The sequence below is a fragment of the Tursiops truncatus genome, chromosome 10, assembly GCF_011762595.2.
Source record: "Tursiops truncatus isolate mTurTru1 chromosome 10, mTurTru1.mat.Y, whole genome shotgun sequence".
Taxonomy (NCBI): domain Eukaryota; kingdom Metazoa; phylum Chordata; class Mammalia; order Artiodactyla; family Delphinidae; genus Tursiops; species Tursiops truncatus.
The window spans coordinates 12,710,159-12,729,702 of record NC_047043.1 but is presented as its reverse complement, the minus strand read 5'-3'; the positions used below and the strand labels follow the sequence as shown (position 1 = coordinate 12,729,702).

The window sequence follows — 19,544 nt, the reverse complement described above, 5'->3', positions numbered from 1 at the left end:
AGCACTCTCCTTGAAAACTTGCTCCCTTCTCCCTGACCAACTTTCCCTCCGCTGTGAAGTCTGCCATGGAAGAATTCCAGGTCTGCTGGAAGATGTTCATTCCTCAGGAGCAGCTTGCAAAAGCCCTGAACATGGGGCTTCCCTGGTGGCGCAATGGTTGGGAGTCCGCCTGCCGATGCAGGGGACACGGGTTCGTGCCCCGGTCCGGGAGGATCCCACATGCCGCGGAGCGGCTGGGCCCGTGAGCCATGGCCGCTGAGCCTCCGCGTCCGGAGCCTGTGCTCCGCAACGGCAGAGGCCACAACAGTGAGAGGCCCTCGTACCAAAAAAAAAAAAAAAAAACCCTGAGCATGCTTTGCCTTCTCCTGCTCTGGTTGGTGATGAAAAACTAGGTCACAAGAGGTTGCCCCCTTTCCAGTTACCAGTAGGGGAAACCCCCAGGGCTGCAACAGGAACAGATGCAGAACAGCTCCAAAGAAGGAAACAGAAAGAGATGCATGAGAGGCGAAGAATGGGTGAGCCTCGCCCTGTTGAGGGGGAAAGGAGGCGAACCCTGATGCTTAGGAAGGAGAAGGAATGCCATCCTGGGCCTCCTTCCGTGAGTCAGTAGATCTGTGGAACTTGAGGGAAGAGGCGGGTCGCGCTCTCTAGGAGTTTAGGGGGCTTTGGGCAGAGTCCCCTCTTCTCCCGTGCTTTGTTCTGGGTCGGATGTCCTGGCAGCACTGCACGATGCTGTACTGCTTCTCCAAGTGCGTTCTGCAAAGCCCTGCAGGCTCTGGAGAGACCAGGCTCGTGCGCTGCACTTGGCCTCTCTCCTTTATCTCTGTTATATTTCGAGGTTATATAGATCTTGTTTTCTTAAAAATGTCCTGTGGGGCTTCCGTGGTGGCACAGTGGTTAGGAATCCGCCTGCCAATTCAGGGAACACGGGTTCGAGCCCTGGTCTGGGAGGATCCCACATGCCGCGGAGCAACTAAGCCCGTGAGCCACAACTACTGAGCCTGCGCATCTGGAGCCTGTGCTCTGGAACAAGAGAGGCCGTGACAGTAAGAGGCCCGCTCACCATGATGAAGAGTGGCCCCCGCTCGCTGCAACTGTAGAAAGCCCTCACACAGAAATGAAAACCCAACACAGCAAAAATAAAATAAATTAATTAATAAATAAAAAAATACTTTATCAGAAAAAAAAAGTCCCATGGTTTTTAAAATTTAAAAACCACTGGTAAATTGTGGAAGAGTGCATATTCTAGGCAATCTGACCTTGGACAATTCGCTTGATTTCCCTGAGCCTCACTTTCCTTATCTGAAAACAAGATTAATCGTAAGTTCTCCGTCTGTCTCACAGAATGAATGAAGGATTAATTAGAATCAGTGATTTGTCCCTTCATTCCACAAACATGCATTGAACATCTGCCCTGTGGAAGGCTCTGCTGGGAGAGAAATTCATAAGTAAATGTTTGGGACGGTTATTCCAAGAAGAGAGACAAAGCACGTGCAGAAGCGCAAAGATAACTTCTTGGTGCTGGTGCTGGTGGTGATGGTGTTAACTAGACAGTTTAATATAGTGACTCCAGAGCCTAACTGCTTGGGTTTGAATCCCAACTCCAACCACATACCAATGTGACTTCAGGCCCCTTATTTAACTTCCTTGCGCCTCAGTGTTCCCATCTGTACAATGGGGATGATAATAGGCCCTATGGCATTGGGTTGTGAGCGAGCTAAATTTAGAGCTAATATTTGTAAACTAACTAGAACAATGACTAATACATGGTGAGCAGTCTCCCACATTTATTATTGTTACTGTTATTGATTATTTCACCATGCCTTGTGAAGTTGGTGCTGTAAGGCACGTTGTTAATGGATGTGCCAGGTGTGCTGTTTCTTGGTCCTCAGCATCACAGTCCCTTGTAATCGTACTTCCATTCTTATCTTCCCTCCTGCCTCGTGAGCCCCCAGAAGATGCATCCTGTGTTCGAGAGGAAAGGCAAGAGAAACGTCATGTCAAAGATTCTCTTCTTTCTCCCTTTTTTTGAGGTTGGATTGGTGCTCCTCTCGCACCGAACAAAGGCTTTGCCTTACAGAAAGGAGCTTTCTGTGTTCCGTGTGTCATCTGCCTTTAAGGGTGTAATTTGTTTCTGATGCGTATGCAGGGCGCTCCCTGGAGAAGGCTTTGTTGACAATGTGCAGAGGCCTCCTGTATTGATCGGTGATATAACGGTTCTATAGTGGGTGAATGAGGTCATTCTCATCGTGTTACTCAAGTCGGTGACCTTGAGGCCCGTCGGATGACTAAGCCACATAGGTGGATCCCTGGTTACAGAATGTCCTTGTTTAAAGGTAAACCGGTGTGAGGGTGACATCGTTTTAAGGAAACTACTGCAAGCGAATTACATGCCCCTTGCTGAGAGGCAGTCCGTATTAATAAGCTCTCAGGCCACCCAGGCCTTCGTGGGACTGTTGGGGCTGATTTTTCAAGAATTCTTTTATCTCTGCTTCTCTCTTATCTCTTCTCATTAGACTTCATTTCTCTGTTAAACTGCCACGACAGTGTATAATACTGTCCATGTGAGGTTCAGAGCAAGATACTTAGTTCTGAGCTAGCTGGCTAGTGTGCTTTTTCTTTCCTTTTTTAAAAATTCATCGTGGGGTGGGACAGAGCAGAAGATGAAAAGATTTTTTAATACAAGAAGAGAGAGGAAGTAAGCATGATGATAAAATATGCATGCAAAAAACCCTTGTTTAAAAAAGGAGAGGTAGGGCTTCCCTGGTGGCGGCAGTGGTTGAGAATCTGCGTGCCAATGCAGGGGACACGGGTTCGAGCCCTAGTCTGGGAAGATCCCACATGCCGCGGAGCAACTAGGCCCGTGAGCCACAACTACTGAGCCTGCGCGTCTGGAGCCTGTGCTCCGCAACAAGAGAGGCCGTGACAGTGAGAGACCCGTGCACCGCGATGAAGAGTGGCCCCCGCTTGCCGCAACTAGAGAAAGCCCTCGTACAGAAACGAAGACCCAACACAGCCAAAAATAAATTACTTAATTAAAAAAAAAGAATAAGACTGTAAGCTGTTAAAAAAAAATTAAAAAATAAAAAAGGAGAGGTAAACTCCATAGTTTTAGCTATACATTTAATCTGGATAAACACTTTAGCGTGGCAAATAAGAGTTTCTGTCTGCCAGCATCCCTGTGGTTGCAGACCAGGCCTTATGACATTGGAATAGGTGCAGGTCTTAAATGAACAGACTTTGAGCATGTAGGCAGGTGAAGGGCAGTGGGGGAGGGGGGGCAGGTAGTGGGGAGAGGGTAGGTTATAATACTTGTTTTGGAATCACTGGGTAGCAATTAGCTGTTTTGTTGTGTATGTTTATACAAATGCTTGTATAGTACTTATTATGTGCCAATACTGTTCTTAGTGCGTTTTAATGTATTAATCCTGTAATCCTTACAACCATTATTATGCAAATTCAGCATCTGAGAACAATGAGGTTAAATAACTTGTCCAAGGTCGTTCAAACCCAGGCATAGGCTCCAGAGTTGGTGCCCTGACCACTTACAGCCTCTCACTGTCAGGGTATCAGGAGCACAGAGAAGGGAATTCCTGTCCCAAGGAGGTGTATTTCTTGTGCAGGTAGAAGGAGCTTAATTCTTTCAAAGCGTTTCATCAAATGTCCTCATCTGGCAAATTGCCTTTAAACTCACTGTAATCAGATTGGGAGAATGTGGTGAGTCTCAGCGTCACTCCTGGGAAGTAAGACCTTTCCCTTCCTCTACCAAACGGCTATTTTTTTTTGCCTGTACCGTGATTGTACTCTGATTAGGAAGTCATTGCTAACGTACACACACTCATGCACAAGAGCCCTTTCCTGAGGGTAAGCAGAGAGCTGGCTTTTGCCCTTGGTGGCATCACTTGGCAGAATAGAAACACTTTTTTCCTGTAGCAGTTGACGAGGCCATCGGTTTGCAGAGCAGGAGAGCAGGGAATGTTCTAGGCAGCTTTTAACATTTGCCGGCGCTAATGAATTTGTCAAGCATCTAAACTCAGGACGGTGCACACTTAAAATGATCTGGAATAGATTTTAACTTTCATAAAAGATAATAACAATCTGGTATTGGAGTCAGAAGAGGCACATTTTCCCTAAATCATTTAATTAACTCCTATCTCTCAAGAAAAACTTCATGTGAAACAAACAAAAAAGTCCTAAAGTAGCTAAGATCAAGTAAGAATTGAAGGCCGAGTGAGTAAATAACCAAGTTCATGGAAATTATCAAAGAAATAGATATGTTTATTATGAATGCACTATTTAAAAGATGTTTATTGACCAGAGCAATAAGGATGTGTTTTTGATCTGTGATAAGGACAAGTGTTGAAATCCATCCAAGCCACAAACACGATTTGGAGGGTCCGTGTGGAATATAAAACTCTGCAGTCTAGAGCTCATATCCTATATGGCTTTTTGCTAATTAATAAACACTGGCCTCATGTCTGTTACTTAATAGCCTAATTGCAGCACGTTGGCAAAAGTGCCGTCTTGCACTGCGGATGGGGGAGGGGTTGGGATTTTCTGTGAAAGAGGTTAAAAGGAGAAATCATGAAACTAACTTCTTTTAATGAGATGCTCCAAAATAATCAGATACATTTGTATTTGGGTCAGATAAGCAACTTCTGAGAAACCTTTTTATGATGAGCAACCTCAGCGGTGCAACCCTGAACAATGCAGCTTGCGTCTCTGAGCTTCAGTTTCCTCACCAGGAAGGGGAATAATAATAGTCCTACTCGCTTTATTGTGCTGTCGTGAGGATTAATGAGTTAAAACTTCTAAAGCTCTTAGAACAATTCAACTTGAATTTCAACTGGAATTCCACCAATTGCTAACTCTGTTATCTTGGGCAAAATAGTTATATCTTTTCTTTTCTCCTCAGTGTCTTCGTCTGTAAAATGGGAATGAAAGCATTGATCAGCATTTTGGGGATTAAGCAAAATGCTATATGTAAATCACCTAACAGAGTACCCGGCAGAAATTTTTAAAATCATGGTTAACTAAAGTCCATCGTTTATTCAGATTTCCTTAGTTTTTTTTTTTTTTTTTTTGCGGTATGCGGGCCTGTCACTGTTGTGGCCTCTCCCGTTGCGGAGCACAGGCTCCGGACGCGCAGGCTCAGCAGCCATGGCTCACGGGCCCAGGCGCTCTGCGGGCGTGTGGGATCTTCCCAGACCCGGGCACGAACCCGTGTCCCCTGCATCGGCAGGCGGACTCTCAACCACTGCGCCACCAGGGAAGCCCAGATTTCCTTAGTTTTTACCTGATGTCCTTTTCGTGTTTCAGGATCCCATCCAGAACACCATGATACATTTATTTGTCATCTCTCCTGAGGACCCTCTAAAATGTGACAGTTTTTCGGACTTGACGTGACCTTGACAATTCTGAGGAGTGCTGATCATTTTTGCGGAATGTCCCTCACTTGGGGTTTTTCCTATGTTTTTGTTATGATTAGAAAAACCCTAGCTGAAGGACATTCAACAAAATGATCAGTACTCCTCAAAATTGGTAAGTTGCCATTTTCATCGCGTCGTGTATATCAGGGGTACGTGCTGTCAACGTGACTTACCACTGTCGCTGTTGTCCTTGATCACCTGGCTGAGGTGATGTTTGTCCTGTTTCTGCACTTCAGAGTTACTCTTTTCACCCACACAGCCCCCTCCCCACACCTTTCATACTACACTCTTTGGAAGGAACCACACCTAGGGGCGGGGAGCTGCCTTCCACCTCCTTGAGGGTGTATATCTATTGACACATGAATTATTCCAAGTTCTTCTGCACAGCAGATTTGTCTAGTCTCCTCCATATACTTATTTACTCAGTCATTTCTTTATATCAGTATAAACTCATGAGTGTTTATTTTATACTTCAGATTATAATCTTATACCAAGTTATTTATCTTGTTTCTTAAGTTGTTCCATTATTGGCCATTGGTAGGTCTGTTTTCCTTTGATATGCCCCCATCATTGTGTTTTGGCTTTTTTTGTTTTGCTTTGTTTTTTTCCTTCCTCCTTTCCTTCCTTCCTCTCTTCCTTCCTCTTCCTTCCTTCCTTCCTCTCTTCCTTCCTTCCTTCCTCCCTTCCTTCCTTCCTCTCTTCCTTCCTCTTCCTTCCTTCCTTCCTTCCTTCCTCCCTCCCTCCCTCCCTCTTTCCTTCCCTCCTTCCTTCCTTCGCATCCCCTTCACACTCATCTTGAATATTCCCTGCCCCAGTTCTACAATCTGCCATTTCTCCAAAGAGCCCTGCTTCCATTTACTGGGAAACGGTGTTAGAAACTAAGATCTGGGCACTGGGGCTTGCAGAAATTTCCTGCTCAACAAATATTAGTGTCCCTCCCTGCTGTGGAAGTTAGGTGTGTAGAGTAGTGAGCACCCTTGTGCCAATAGGTCCTCCTCCGTTGCTCATCGGGTCCTAGCTGGTGAGTCTCGCTCGCTGGGGCCCACTGGACAGTGTCAGCCCAGCTGGTCAAGTCAGTGGGTTTCATTCAGCTCAATCCAGGTCAGACTCTATGCTGGGCTAAGCGCTGTGAGACCCATCTCTGCCCTCATAGAACCCAACCCTCTAGAATCCAAGAGGGGACAGTATTATAAAAGTGCCACAGAAAATTAAAAAGCTAGTGTGATCGAAGAGCATTTGAGGCTTCTTACACACAATTGGGCTTGAGCTAGGTTCATTAGGATGGGGAGACTGGAAGGAAAGATGTGGACGTGTGAACAGATGTCTTTTAGTGCCTGAGAAGAGGCCTGGAATTAAGGAAGGACTTTAGCTTTGGGTTTATTTCAGATATGAAACAGGGTTTGTTGATCTTGGTGGGATGAAGGAAATGGGCTTCCGCCAAGGATGTGTTGGAGCCAGCTTGCACCAGTTCTCACGAGGAATATTGAGAACAGGCTGGCATCATGTTGCTAGCCTGAAGTCGGTCATGGTGGGAGCGTTTACAGAAATCTGCAGACGCTACAAACCAGGGCTCCTCTCTTCCCTCCAGCTGGTTATTAAACATTTCCCTGTTTACCAATGGCTTTAGCTATCTAAAAATCTGGTATATACCCTTGCCCTGAATTTATTATTTTCCTCCAGCAGTTTTTTTTCCCCCATGTACACATTTCCCTTCAGTGCTTTGAATTCTCTGACAGGAACTGTCAAAAAAAAAAAAAAAATGGTTACAACAGAGATGTGTGCCCTTGAACGAAAATTGCATTTTACATCATGTTGGCTGAAGCTCTGATAGTCAGAAAATGTTGTAGTTAGTTGGGATATTTGGGACCCTCTAATGGCCATTCTGGATAACTGAGTTAGAAAGTGACCTAGCCTTCCCCCTTGTTCAGGGTAGGAGAAGATCCGTCATCACCTGAGGGTGGTCGTCAATGTCGTATATAAGCAACGTGGCTGTAGGACTTTCCTCCTTCCTTACGGTTGGGTCGACTTGAAAGAATCTTCCTATTTCTTATCAAGAATATGGGAAGAAGTGGTATCATCTTCCTTCAGTTGAGAAACCTGCTTGTAGTAGGTAATGCAGTCCTCTGTTAGCTTGACTTCTGCAAGGATGTAAGGATACTTGAGTAATCCCTGGAAGAGTGCTATGCACATACAGACAGTTTTCATGAGGTCACCTCTTGTGCATGGTCTATGGTATTGAGCATTGTGCAGAATTAGACTCAGAGAAGCTTACGTTTCAAGAGAGTCAACTAAAAGTGGTCAGACACCTGTGACCAAGGAGAGTGGGGTTAGGGAGGCCAACTTCTCTTATCATAGCTGGAGATTGTAAGTTTTCACCGTCATCCTAAAAAAGACAGAGTGGTGGGCTTCCCTGGTGGCGCAGTGGTTGGGAGTCCGCCTGCCGATGCAGGGGACGCGGGTTCGTGCCCCGGTCCGGGAAGATCCCGCATGCTGTGGAGCGGCTGGGCCCGTGAGCCATGGCCGCTGAGCCTGCGCGTCAGAGTCTGTGCTCTGCAGCGGGAGAGGCCACTGCAGTGAGAGGCCCGCGTACCGCAAAAAAAAAGAATAAAGACAGTGGCTTTGCCTTACTTACAGGGATTTCTTTTACCTTTCTTTGCTCTTTCCTATGTCCCTCCATCGAGTAGGTAAACTTTCCTTTTATTCTTACCCGTCATTGACTATACTCCGGATTCACGGTCATATTGAATCTCTGAGCTTGTAGCATTCAGGAGAGAATAGTGCAGGTATTCTGGCCATAGAACAGATCTTAGGTGCCGAGTTCACTCTGAGTCAGTGTTACCGAAAGTGGGGTCAGGCTGTTTGCAGCCACTCAGAAGCCAATAAAGAGTCAAGGTTGGTGGAAAGGAAAGTTTGCTTTATCTTGGAGGCCAGCAACCTGGGGGGCGGGGGTGGATTCGTGTCCAAAGGCCGACTGTCGACCCTGCCCTTGACAGTCAGTGGGCAAGAGCTGTTAAAGGGGAGTTTCAGGGGTGTGTAAGCAGAAGGAGGGGGCTGCATGCAGAAACAGCACAGGCAGCTCTGCCCGTCATCTTCTGATTGGTCACGGGGTGGTCTTATCAGCATCATCATGATTGTTTTAAGTACAGTTAAGCTTCAGTTCCAGGGTTGGTCTGTTCCATTTCCTTGAGGCCAGTTCTCGGAATGGTGGCAGCTTCTGTCATGGCTACAGGCTGGTCATCATGTAGTTAAACTTCTTCCACCTGGTGGGGTTTCAGTATCTACAAGACAGCTCAAAGGATATGGTTCAGAATATTATCTGTAGCCCTTGAGGAGGAACTAAAGGTCCTTGACTATGCTTAACGACTAAACTATTATTATTTGGTCCTATTTGACTGTTTGCCTTTGCTTCTGCATTTTCTCACTTCTCTGATTAAACTTATTCTTTGGCTAAAATTTTTCAACAGACAAAAGGCAGGTGGAGGCCATGGGGGAGGGAAGGACCATTGGGTCCTGCTCTGTTTCAATAGGAGCGCTCATATTCTCTTCTGGTCCAAATGATCCCTAGATGTGGAGGCTGTCAAATTGTAATTTTCAAGCCTGGTTGAAATTCCTCAGCTGCCTCCTGTAAACGAGCCCTCTCATCATGGCTGACTTGGACCTCCTTGGGATAATCTGGTCCAAAGAGATCACCTGAAAATCTCCCTTAAAGGGCCGAGTGATCACGACGAGGCTCTTCTTTTTCTAAAATCATGGTAAAATATACATAAAATGAAATTTATTATTATTTTATTTAATTTATTTTTTTATACAGCAGATTCTTATTAGTCATCAGTTAAAATTTATTATTTTTTAGTGTACAGTTCACTGACAGTAAGTACATTCACATTGTTGTGCAGCCATCTGCACCATGCATCTGCAGAATGCTTTCCATCTTCCCAGACTCAAGCTCTGAACCCATTAAGCACGAACTCCCCACGTTACCCCTCCCCTGAGCCCCAGCAGCCGTTCTACTTTCTATGAATTTGATGACTCTAGGTACCTCATATAAGTGGAATCATACAGTATATGTCCCTTTGTGACTGGTGTATTTCATGTAGCATAATGTCCTCAAGGTTCATCCATTTGTAGCATGCGTCAGGATTTCCTTCTTTTTTAAGGCCCCATAATATTCCATTGTGTGTACAGACCACGTTTTGTTCATCCACGATGGAGTGCCTCCACTTTTTGGGTTTTGTGAAGAAGGTTGTTGTGAACATGTATGTTCAAGTTCTTGCTTTCAGTTCTGTTGGGTATGTACCCAGAAATGGGATTGCTGGATCATAGGGTAATTCTATATTTAATTTTTTAAGGGACCGTCATACTGTTTTCCACAGTAGCTGTATCTGCATTATTTTATGTTCCCACCAGTAATGCACAAGTGTTGCAGTTTCTCCACATCTTGGCCAGTGAGTGTTGTTTTCTGGTTTTGTTTGTTTTAATAAGAGCCATCCTAAGAGGTGTGAAGTGGTATCTCATTATGGTTTTGATTTGCCTTTTCTTCATGATTAGTGATACTAAGCATTGTTTCATATGTTTGTCGGCCATTTGTGTATCTCCTTTGGGGAAACGTCAGTTCAGGTCCTTTGCCTGTTTTTAATCAGGTGGTTTGTTTCTTGCCCTCGCACAGGTGTCTCCCTGCTTGCCTAGATAGGGTGCTGCTTCAGGAGACTACTGAGCACGTATGCAGGGTTCTCTGGGGCAGCCTATTCCCTTTGCGAGTGTGTCATGCAGAGATAAATGCGCAGGGACTTGCCACTCTGAAAAACTCCATCTGACATTGAAAGATTTGCCCTTCCTGCTTATTGTGAAGGAAGTTCAATGGTGAATACTGCAGAAATGAACCAGTCACTGTTTTTGGATAGCGTGTGATATTGTCATCTGACAATTTTTAATAAGTAAAAATAAAATCTCTTTTGGGGAAAAGGAGGAAACAGAGACTCTGTCTTTTATGTTCCCAGTGTAACGATATTCTAGACCAGGGATTGACAAACTCTGGCCCATGGGCCATATCCCACCTCCATCTGTTTTTATAAATAAAGTTTTATTGGCACACAGCCATGCCCATATGTATAGTATTGTCTATGGCTGCTTTTGTGGTACAGTGGCAGAGCTGAGTGGTCTTGACAGATTGTCAGACCCTCAAAGGCTAAAGCATTTGCTGTCTGGCCCTTTACCAGAAAAGGTTGCTAGACCTTGACTATTCTGGACATTTAAGAGGTACCATTTTTTAAAATTTTTTTAAACCAACTGGGATTCCTTTTTTTTTTTTTTAAAGAGGTACCATTTTTAAAACATAGCATAGTGATGTTGATGGCTGACCGTTCACTCTATAGTGGAGCAGTTTGAGAGCTGTAAAGCTCACGTAGCTATAAGATAGTATGGCTTTTGAGAATTTACTGAACTCCAACTTTGTGTCCAGAACTGTGTTCTTTAATTAAGCCTTTGTTTTTGATTGGGGCAGTAACTTTCGCATCCCGCATCACCAGGGCTGCTTGCCGGACGTGACTGAGATGTTTCTAACACAGGCAGCACTTTTTAAAGTCATAGTGTCTGACACTTGCCTTTCCCCTGTGATAGTCCCTATTTATACTGAACCTTGGCGAAGTAGCTCTGATCTTCAGCTGCAGTGAGAAGAGTTAGACTGCTGGCACATGGCCCTGAAGTGTAGAACACAGAAAACTTGCTGCTTTCACCCTAAAAATAGCATCGTGCTTCTTTTACCCCTCCCTCCAAGCCAGAGGTGCAGCCTTGCTAAGGCAGGGATGGCCAGTTTTGGAATTTAGAGGTGCTGTTGATTTGCTGATTTTGTTATGCCTTCTCTTGAACCTTTTGGCCGTTCATGCAGTGAACTTATGCTGATTGCTAGAAGAATGGTGAAGGTGTATGGGTACTGACTTTGAGGGGTTTATACAGTGTGTTTTGGCAATTCAAGAATATTAAATTTGAACGATTATATATAAAACCCTTTGAGATCATTGGAAATTCTAGACCTGCACACACACATACACTCATACTCACCCACGAACACAGACACCCAGGAAATCATAAAGCCAGGAGTGACATCTACCTGAAGTGACATCTGCATCTACCTGTGTCACTTTCTCACACAGAGTGGCAGGGTAACCATTTTGTACAATCCAAATAGGATCTCAATAATGGATGAATCTGGTGAAGTGTCACATTTTGCTGTAGATATAATATTTATCTAAAGGCAAAATAGAGTCCTTATCCCATTTCATAGAGTCTTACTGCCCCGACCGTTCGTGAAGTGATAGGCATTGGTTTGTAATAGTGCCGATCTGTTGAAAACTTTGTAGCCATTTTCCTTTACTTTTTGAGAAGGAAAGCTGACTTCTTTTTTCCCCTGTAACCTAATAATCAGTATTTCTCTTCCAGATCTGGTTCTCTAACCTATAGTGATTTTAATTACTCCCCTTGGAAACCACTCCCAAAATACTCTCTCCTCCTTAAGTTACAGGCCTTAATGTTGAACGTAGTCTGGTGAGAATCCCTTTGCAAATGATTTTCTTCAGTTGATATGAGGGCAGTATTTCCTTATTTTTGTATTTGTATGTTTTACTCCCTATGAACAGATATCTACTGAGTTTCATGGTATCTATTTAATAATCATCTTTTCAATTTGTAGACAAGTTTTGGAATTCAGATATTGCCCTTAGAACAACTTGGGGGTCATTCATGCACTCAGTAAGCATGCCTTCTTATTTATGGTCCGAGGAGAATTCATTCATTTCTGCATATTTTGATTGTCTACTATATATGCCAGGGCTAGATGTTGGGAATACAGAAATAAATGACATAAATTCCCTGCTCTCAGAGCTGGGCCACAACTGAGTGGAGGAGATGCATACCCACAAAAATTTACAATGGAATTGGATTGTAGAGATGTGTACAACATGCAATATTAAGTCTGGAGAATGTGTAAGCCTACTTAAGTCTTTCTATTGAGTTAGACTGTGGACAAATGTATCAGATGAGAAACACATCAATATTTATTTACTCTGGGGTCGTAAATGGAAAAGTTGAATGAACTAAAGTGCATTTATTATAACCAATGGCATCCAGCAAGGCCACTGCCCTTGTGCCACTATTGTTCCTGTTTGTGTTTGGGTCAGTAACATTGCGTTTAGGTCAGATGAGAGTATGTTCCATCTGCCACGCTCTGATAGCTGAAGTAAAATGCTGATGGAGATAATTTAAGATCATCTCTGTGCTGTTGATTGCATGCTTGTGGCTCATAATCAGAATGATGCGAAGTAATTGTTAGAGCGACTTGCCGAGGCTACATTTTGTGTCACTTGCAACTGTCAGCACTTCGGTCCTGCTGCTCTGCCTGAAGAATGCTTGCCCAGCACCTGTTGGATGGCTAGAGCATGACCTGTCACTCAGTGTTGTGGGCGACTTTTGTTCTAACATCCTCACTTGCTGCCCCTGTATATTTTATAACCTGAAAAAGAAATACCTGCTTATTTAGTGGAAGCAAGTGCTGTCTTTTGTGTTTGACAGAATGCTATGTACTGGGACTTTCATGTAGACATCCACGTGCTCCGTGCCATGGTGCTCATCTCTTTTCTCTTTGGCCTTGAAACCCAGACAAACCTTGCTTCGAATTCTTGCCTTGTCACTTACTGGTTATATGACCTTGGCTAGGTCACTTGTCTTGAACCTTGTTTTCGTTATCTGCACAATGGGACTGTTTTACAGAGATTTTGTGAGGATTAGAGATAATAGATAAAAACTTGTCGGCATAATTAGCTACCCACTAAGTGTAGTAGGTAATAATAAGGAATCCAGTGCTTACTTAGGATGACATTATACAATGGCAACACAGAATTTTCCAAAGTCAGTAGTCCAAAAATATATTGTAAGTGTGGAATAGAGAGTATCAGTCCAGTTTTCCTGGCTAGGTCATATTTACCAGAGACACACAATCAGATGGGGACATTAGAATCTAAACCATCATTTTCCATGGCTGGGTCTGCTATACAGAATGTGCTCCGGGCCATCCCATGTACATCATCAAGGGATGCAAAAGCAAATTTAAGAATGTGTATCATTAGGTTTCCCTGCATAAAAGAGACGTTATATAGCATACAACACAGCCTGACCATGTGGTTCTCTCTCATGGAGAAAGCAGTGACCACAAGAGAGTGAAGCAAAGCAAAAATTTTGTCCCTGTAAGAAGTTCATGGTTAGATCTAGGAACATCTCAGAGACTCCTGAATTGTACCATAAAAAGAGACCTGTTAAAAGTAGCTCAGTCCATATTCCTTGATACAGTAAAGTCCCTAGTGGAAGTTGTTGAAGAGATGCTTTCTCTGATTGCATCCAGGGCTAAAATTTAAGGTCTGAGTTTTTATCTCCCAATGTTGATTCTATTTCTCATGGTCAAAATAGGACCATAGAAATCTCTTCTAAGAGCATGAGCCCCACCACAAATTGTCACTTTCTTTAAAAATTACATAAGCTGGACAAGGCATGAACTTTTGTTGGAAGGTATAGCGTGTGGAGGAGTTATCAGCTGGTTTCACAAATCAAGCTCCATGTTTCTCCACTTTTGTTCTCTCCAGGATTTTCCACTGGTATCTGATTTGGCATTTCTCTGCTGCCACAGTATGTCCTGTCTTTCTTTCTCTGCTGCTTCCTGGCAATCCCCCACCTCCTGCCTGCTTGTAGGAGCAGTGTTGGCAGTACTTTAAAGGGTTACATTCATAACTGGAGGAAGAATTCGCTCTAAACATTTTGCCGATTGTGGGGATACATTCACTTCCCCAGCCTCCCCCCAAAAGTAGTATTTTCCTGAAATGATGCTAGTCAGTCACAGTTATAGGTATGACAAAATTTTCTCAATCAAGGACAACGCTGTGTCTGTCGTACGACTCAATTAAGCTGTATCACATATGTTTTTCCCAAACCAACCGTTCTCTTTGAGAAGGAAGTTAGATTAGAAATGTTGAGACTACATGAGCATTCCAACTCTTGATATCTTCTAAATATGATAAATTCTGATTTTTTTTAAGTTTTCAAGTTCATATAGCGTGATTCTAATTTTCAGGTTCACTCAAGGGTTTACAATTTTCAGTTTACTTTTCTCTGTATCCTTAAGGCACTCCACCATAATCAGACTGAAAAACAGGGACACTTTTTGGACTTCAGACTTATCATTTCACTCTTGAAATAGGCATTTCTATCCACCAGTAGCCCTAGTCTTTAAAATGTTGTCCCCTTTCAATATACTGGATACTCACTGAATATTGTGATTTGTGATATCATTCTTCTGTGGTGTATGTACTAGTTTGTATTCTTCTCAGCTACACGCACTCAAACCAAAACACTATTTTGTTATGACTTCTGATATTTCTTTAAAAATATTTATTTGTTTGTTTGTTTATTTTAGCTGCGCCACCGGGTCTTAGTTGTGGCATGCGGGATCTAGTTCCCCAACTAGGGATCTCTGCATTGGGAGCACAGAGTCTTACCCACTGGACCACCAGGGAAGTCCCCAAGACTTCTGACATTTATACAAGCTGCCTTTCTTCCTTTTTTTTTTTTAAACATCCTTATTGGAGTTTACTTGCTTTACAATGTCGTGTTAGTTTCTGCTTTATAACAAAATGAATCAGCTATATATATACACATATATCCCCATATCTCTTCCCTCTTGCGTCTCCCTCCCTCCCGCCCTCCCTATCCCACCCCTCTAGGTGGTCACAACAAGCTGTCTTTCTGACTCTTACCGAAAATATAGAAGCAAAAGAACCACCCACTACCACCCCAGGTGTAGTCATTTCTCACAAATGTGGGACACTGATAATCAGCAAATATGCATTTAGTGTTCCTTCTTTCAACGGCAGTACTCTTGCAGCTCTTAAACAATTAATGATGGAGATGGATTTATTCATGTTAAAAGAGGTTTACAATATAACAAGTAAAATATTAGACTGCAGAACAATACGAATGCTATCATAGAATGTTATGAATAAATTGTATGTATATAATTTTATTTATGTAAGTATATGCATAATATACTCTGTACAGTTGAGCATAGGAGAGAGCCTGGAGCCGTAGAAGCCAAAATGTTCAAAGTGATTATTCGTGGGACTTTTGCTGATTTATATTATTTGGGGTTTTTTCCTCCCTTATCTGTATTATCTGAGTGTTCACAGTAAATGGTTTTACTTTGTTCTCATTTTTCTCACCTCATTTTGGTGGGTGGAGAAAGGGAACACAAGCTCCCACATCTTTGATAAATCATGAAATTATAAAAAAGCGTGCTCTGTCTTGTCGGTTGTCACAGATCTGTAGACGTGTTGTGCCACACGGCGTGAAAGCGTTTTCTTTTTATTGAGTCTCTCCTGCGTGCCAAGCACCGCACTAAGAACCTGAAACATGATGTGAAGTCGGTACTATTGCCGCCATCATGCAAATGAGGAAAGGGTTCTGAGAGTTTATGTTACTCGCGTCGCACAGCTGGTGGGTGACAGAAATGAGACTCAGGCTCAGATCTGACTCTACGATCAGCGTTTGGGGTCTTGGTGAATCTCACTGTAGATCTCGTCTGCCTTGAGGATGAAAAGGTTAAGGTACGTGAGTGGATTCTAAAGCGTTGCTTTCAAAAGAAGGTGCTCAGAGATTTTACCAGCGTGGACCGTCTTTCACCGCTTGCCGTGTTTCCCTGTTAGAGTGTAAACTTCTCAAGGCAGAATCACGTGGTCTCAGTAGCCCTTAATTCTCCCCTCACAGGCTGGCGGTAGGGTAGGTGAGCTTCCCCCTGGGACTCTGCAGGAGAAGATTGCCTAGAAGATTCTGAGACGCCGGGTCTGGGAATCTCTGGCCAGTGGACACATCCTGAGGAGGAGACACTGCATACAGCCCTAGAGGCCTCAGTGCTCTTTTCCTTTTAGGGAAAAGGAAGGAAAAGCAGTGGCCTTCTTAGAGCTGGAGGCTGAATCCCCCATGCTCTGGGATTGTGTGAAATTTGCCAGTCTCGGGAGCTAGACTAGCACTGCCTCACCCCCTGCCGAACCTGCAAAGGCATCTTTAAAACAGTCTCTGGAAATTTTTAAAAACTTGGATCTTGAGTTTAGCCCCTTATGTGCTGCAGATTAAACGGTCCGTGGCTGTCACACTGCCTTATCTCCCTTTGTCTTACAGGCTTCCTCTTCCAGTACGCACATCATCTCGGTTCTTTCCCACACTTTATCTCAGACACTGTGGCTTCCTCACGGGATTACTCCGTCCGCCTGATATGTGGCCCCCGGTGCCTCTCTGCCAGTCCACGTTCCCGTAGGAGCTTGATTATAGATCCCCTTGGGATCGTGGACTTCAGTGCGGGATGCATGGAGTTGTGGGTGCCCCATTTTGGGAGAAGGCAAAGTGACATGATGGGATGCTCTGGTTACTATGAAGACATCTTCATTTAGCTCCACTGTGGAGGTGCAGACACGACATTTTTAAAGATCCTCCTAAAAAATGATTTCCCAGGCACCACAGTATACGTGGCATATGTATTGTACGGTCAGGCCATTCAAGATGGCTGTTCCCTTGCTCTCTACATCCCATGCTCGACCAGGCTCGGCTTCGCTCACATGACTATCCAATGCTCCTAATTATAGGCCTTAATCAGTAACTGCCTACGTGCTTGCCCCCGCCCTAGCTGCTGGTTTCCCTGGTAACCGATGAGCCCACCTGGCCTCAATTCCCCCTATAAATGGTAGCCTCCCTCGCCGCTGAGGAGCTAAGAGTATCGCCATGTTCTGGTCACTGTGTGCGGTACACAGTGCGGGTGTCTCTCCAGGTTCTTTGTGTAGGACCCCCTTGCCCAGGAAGTCAGATGCCTCTGTCGCCGTCTGTGGGCTCTTCCGTCTGGAGGCTGGGTAAACTACAAGAGTTGCAGACCTGCGGCGCCACGGCGCTCCTTTGTCAAAGATTCACGCATCTCGAGATAAGAGAACCATGCATGTGATTATTTTCTACATATTAATTAGTCAAAGCTCCGTCTTTAAAATTCAAGTAGTCAGCCGAGCAGTGGGCCGTCCACGTTCATCAGACATTAATTGCGCACCTAGTAAGTACCAGAGGGCCAGGCGCTGGGATTTCTCATCTCTCCGGCCTGTATACCTGTGCTGATTTATGGGATGGATTTAATGTTTTACTTTTAATCTCTTTCTCTTCCAGTTTTCCAAAGAAATTAGTCCGTTTTCTGGGTGAAGAGAAACCAATCTGTTTTCACAGGGTGAGTAATCCTTTGACTCCTTTATATATATTTTTTACTCACGTTACTTTGTAAGCACTCATTCTCTGGGAGTTTTCTCCTACCTGGAACCAAGAGACTCTTTGTACTCATTACATTTCCCCTTCCCTTTGGAGGGGAGGGTTTCCCCTGGTGTTTTTCTGCCATTTCTTTTTGGCTGTTCACAGGTTTTGTCTCTTCTGAGTTGTTACCACCGTTACTATTACCTTGTTCAGTTTGCAGAGGGGATGAGGTAGGAAGTTTCTTCCCGCCCCACCCCCACCCCCGCAGTGGCTGATGCACAGAAACACGGCCGTGGGCAAGGAGAACCCATTCGTTTTGTTCATGTGACATACTGTTTTGTTTTAACACCACGACAGAGAATCATAGGATGTGAGCACTAGATGGGATGTTATAGCTCATCTAGCAAAGAAAGCCCCTATGTCCAGATGGGACAGCTGAGGCCCTGAGGGCTTCCCCCAACCCCGGCATCTGAGCCTAGATTATGAGAGAGGCATTTAACTCTCAGCTGCGTGGGGTCATGCCCTTCCCCATCACAACCCCACACAGAGCTGTCCTTTGAATCCCAGTACCTTCTGGGGATACAGAGTTACAGGCAGTTCAATCCGTTGTAATCCTGATAAACTAATGCTAACGTCCCTCTAAGGCAGGTGTCAGGAGTGATGCTTGTTGCTACTTAACTTTCTAATAATCACACTTGGTTACTACCAAGACAAGAGAGGTTGATTGCATGGAGGTACCCAGAACGTTCCCATTTTGGACCTCCTCTGAGAGGGCCTATTTTTTGTCTCCTTTGCACCTTTACCAAACCACCGCATTTGCAATGCCCCGTCACGTGCTGAGACTCCGTGGTCCACCTGCTTTGCAGCTAGACGCCGAGGCGCACCTGCAGGTGCTTGCTGGCCAACTGCAGAGCGGCACGCCCCCCACTCAGGGCTGTCTGCACCTGCAGAGCGAGGCTTAGCAGGTTTCTTGCATTGCTGTGCAAATTTGGCCCGCAGTCATAGACTCTCGGAGAAACATTTCTTCACTAAAAAAAAAAAAAAAATTATGCTTTGTACGTGAGGGCACAGTTGTGGGGTGTTACGGCGAATATACAAATATGGGATCCCAGAAGGTGAACCTACCTGTGGTTCTTTCGAGACGCCTGTGCCAGACCTGGCTCTGGATCATGTTCATTTAGGTTGATGATCCAGGTGCACTTATTTCCAGAACGTTCCATCTCCTCTAGAGATTGGCCCAAGTGTAGTATTGAGAGCCTGTGTCCGTTATTTTATCCCACTTGTCAACTTAAATCACTTTACCTTAACAAATGGGGGCTTCTCTTCTGCCCTTACTGGAGTCCCTGTAAAGGAACTTGACTTTCCTGCTTATCAGGGTGCAGAGATAGTCTGCTTTCTACCAACGCACTGTACGGAATTTAGGACATGGATTGCTGATTCGCTGAGAGACCGTCCGCCTGCGTATTACTCTAAAATTGATCTCTCCTGTCTCCCCATACTCCGTGTGCATGAATTGTGCATTATTAGAAGTGTGAGTGTTTCCATTTCCTCATCTTATCCAAGAAAAGCCCAGAAGGTTTATCCCCAGAGCACACCAAAGTATAACATGGGACACTGAGGTCTGCTGCTACCTAGGGAATCAAAGGGTCTCTGTGGAACTAAGAGATTGATAAAGACTAAAACAGGACACAGTTCAGGGCCTTAGGAAAGGGGGAATGTGCTAAATTCCTTGCCTATTTTGTGCTATTCTTTAAGTAAAGAATAAACTGGTAGAGAGGGGTGTGAGGTAAGAAATGGTAAAGC

General features: G+C 44.4%; 1 protein-coding gene across 28 annotated transcripts in view; it reads left to right on the top strand.

Moving 5' to 3' along the window:
• The window catches only part of ATXN1 (ataxin 1), a 398,514-nt gene that overhangs the window by 190,715 nt on the left and 188,255 nt on the right, over nt 1–19,544 (top strand). For all 28 annotated transcript variants that reach the window (XM_073810355.1, XM_033863859.2, XM_073810369.1 and 25 more), the window contains one exon: nt 17,664–17,721. The gene's annotated coding sequence lies outside the window, so the exon portion shown is untranslated. The remainder of the gene's footprint in view (nt 1–17,663; nt 17,722–19,544) is intronic.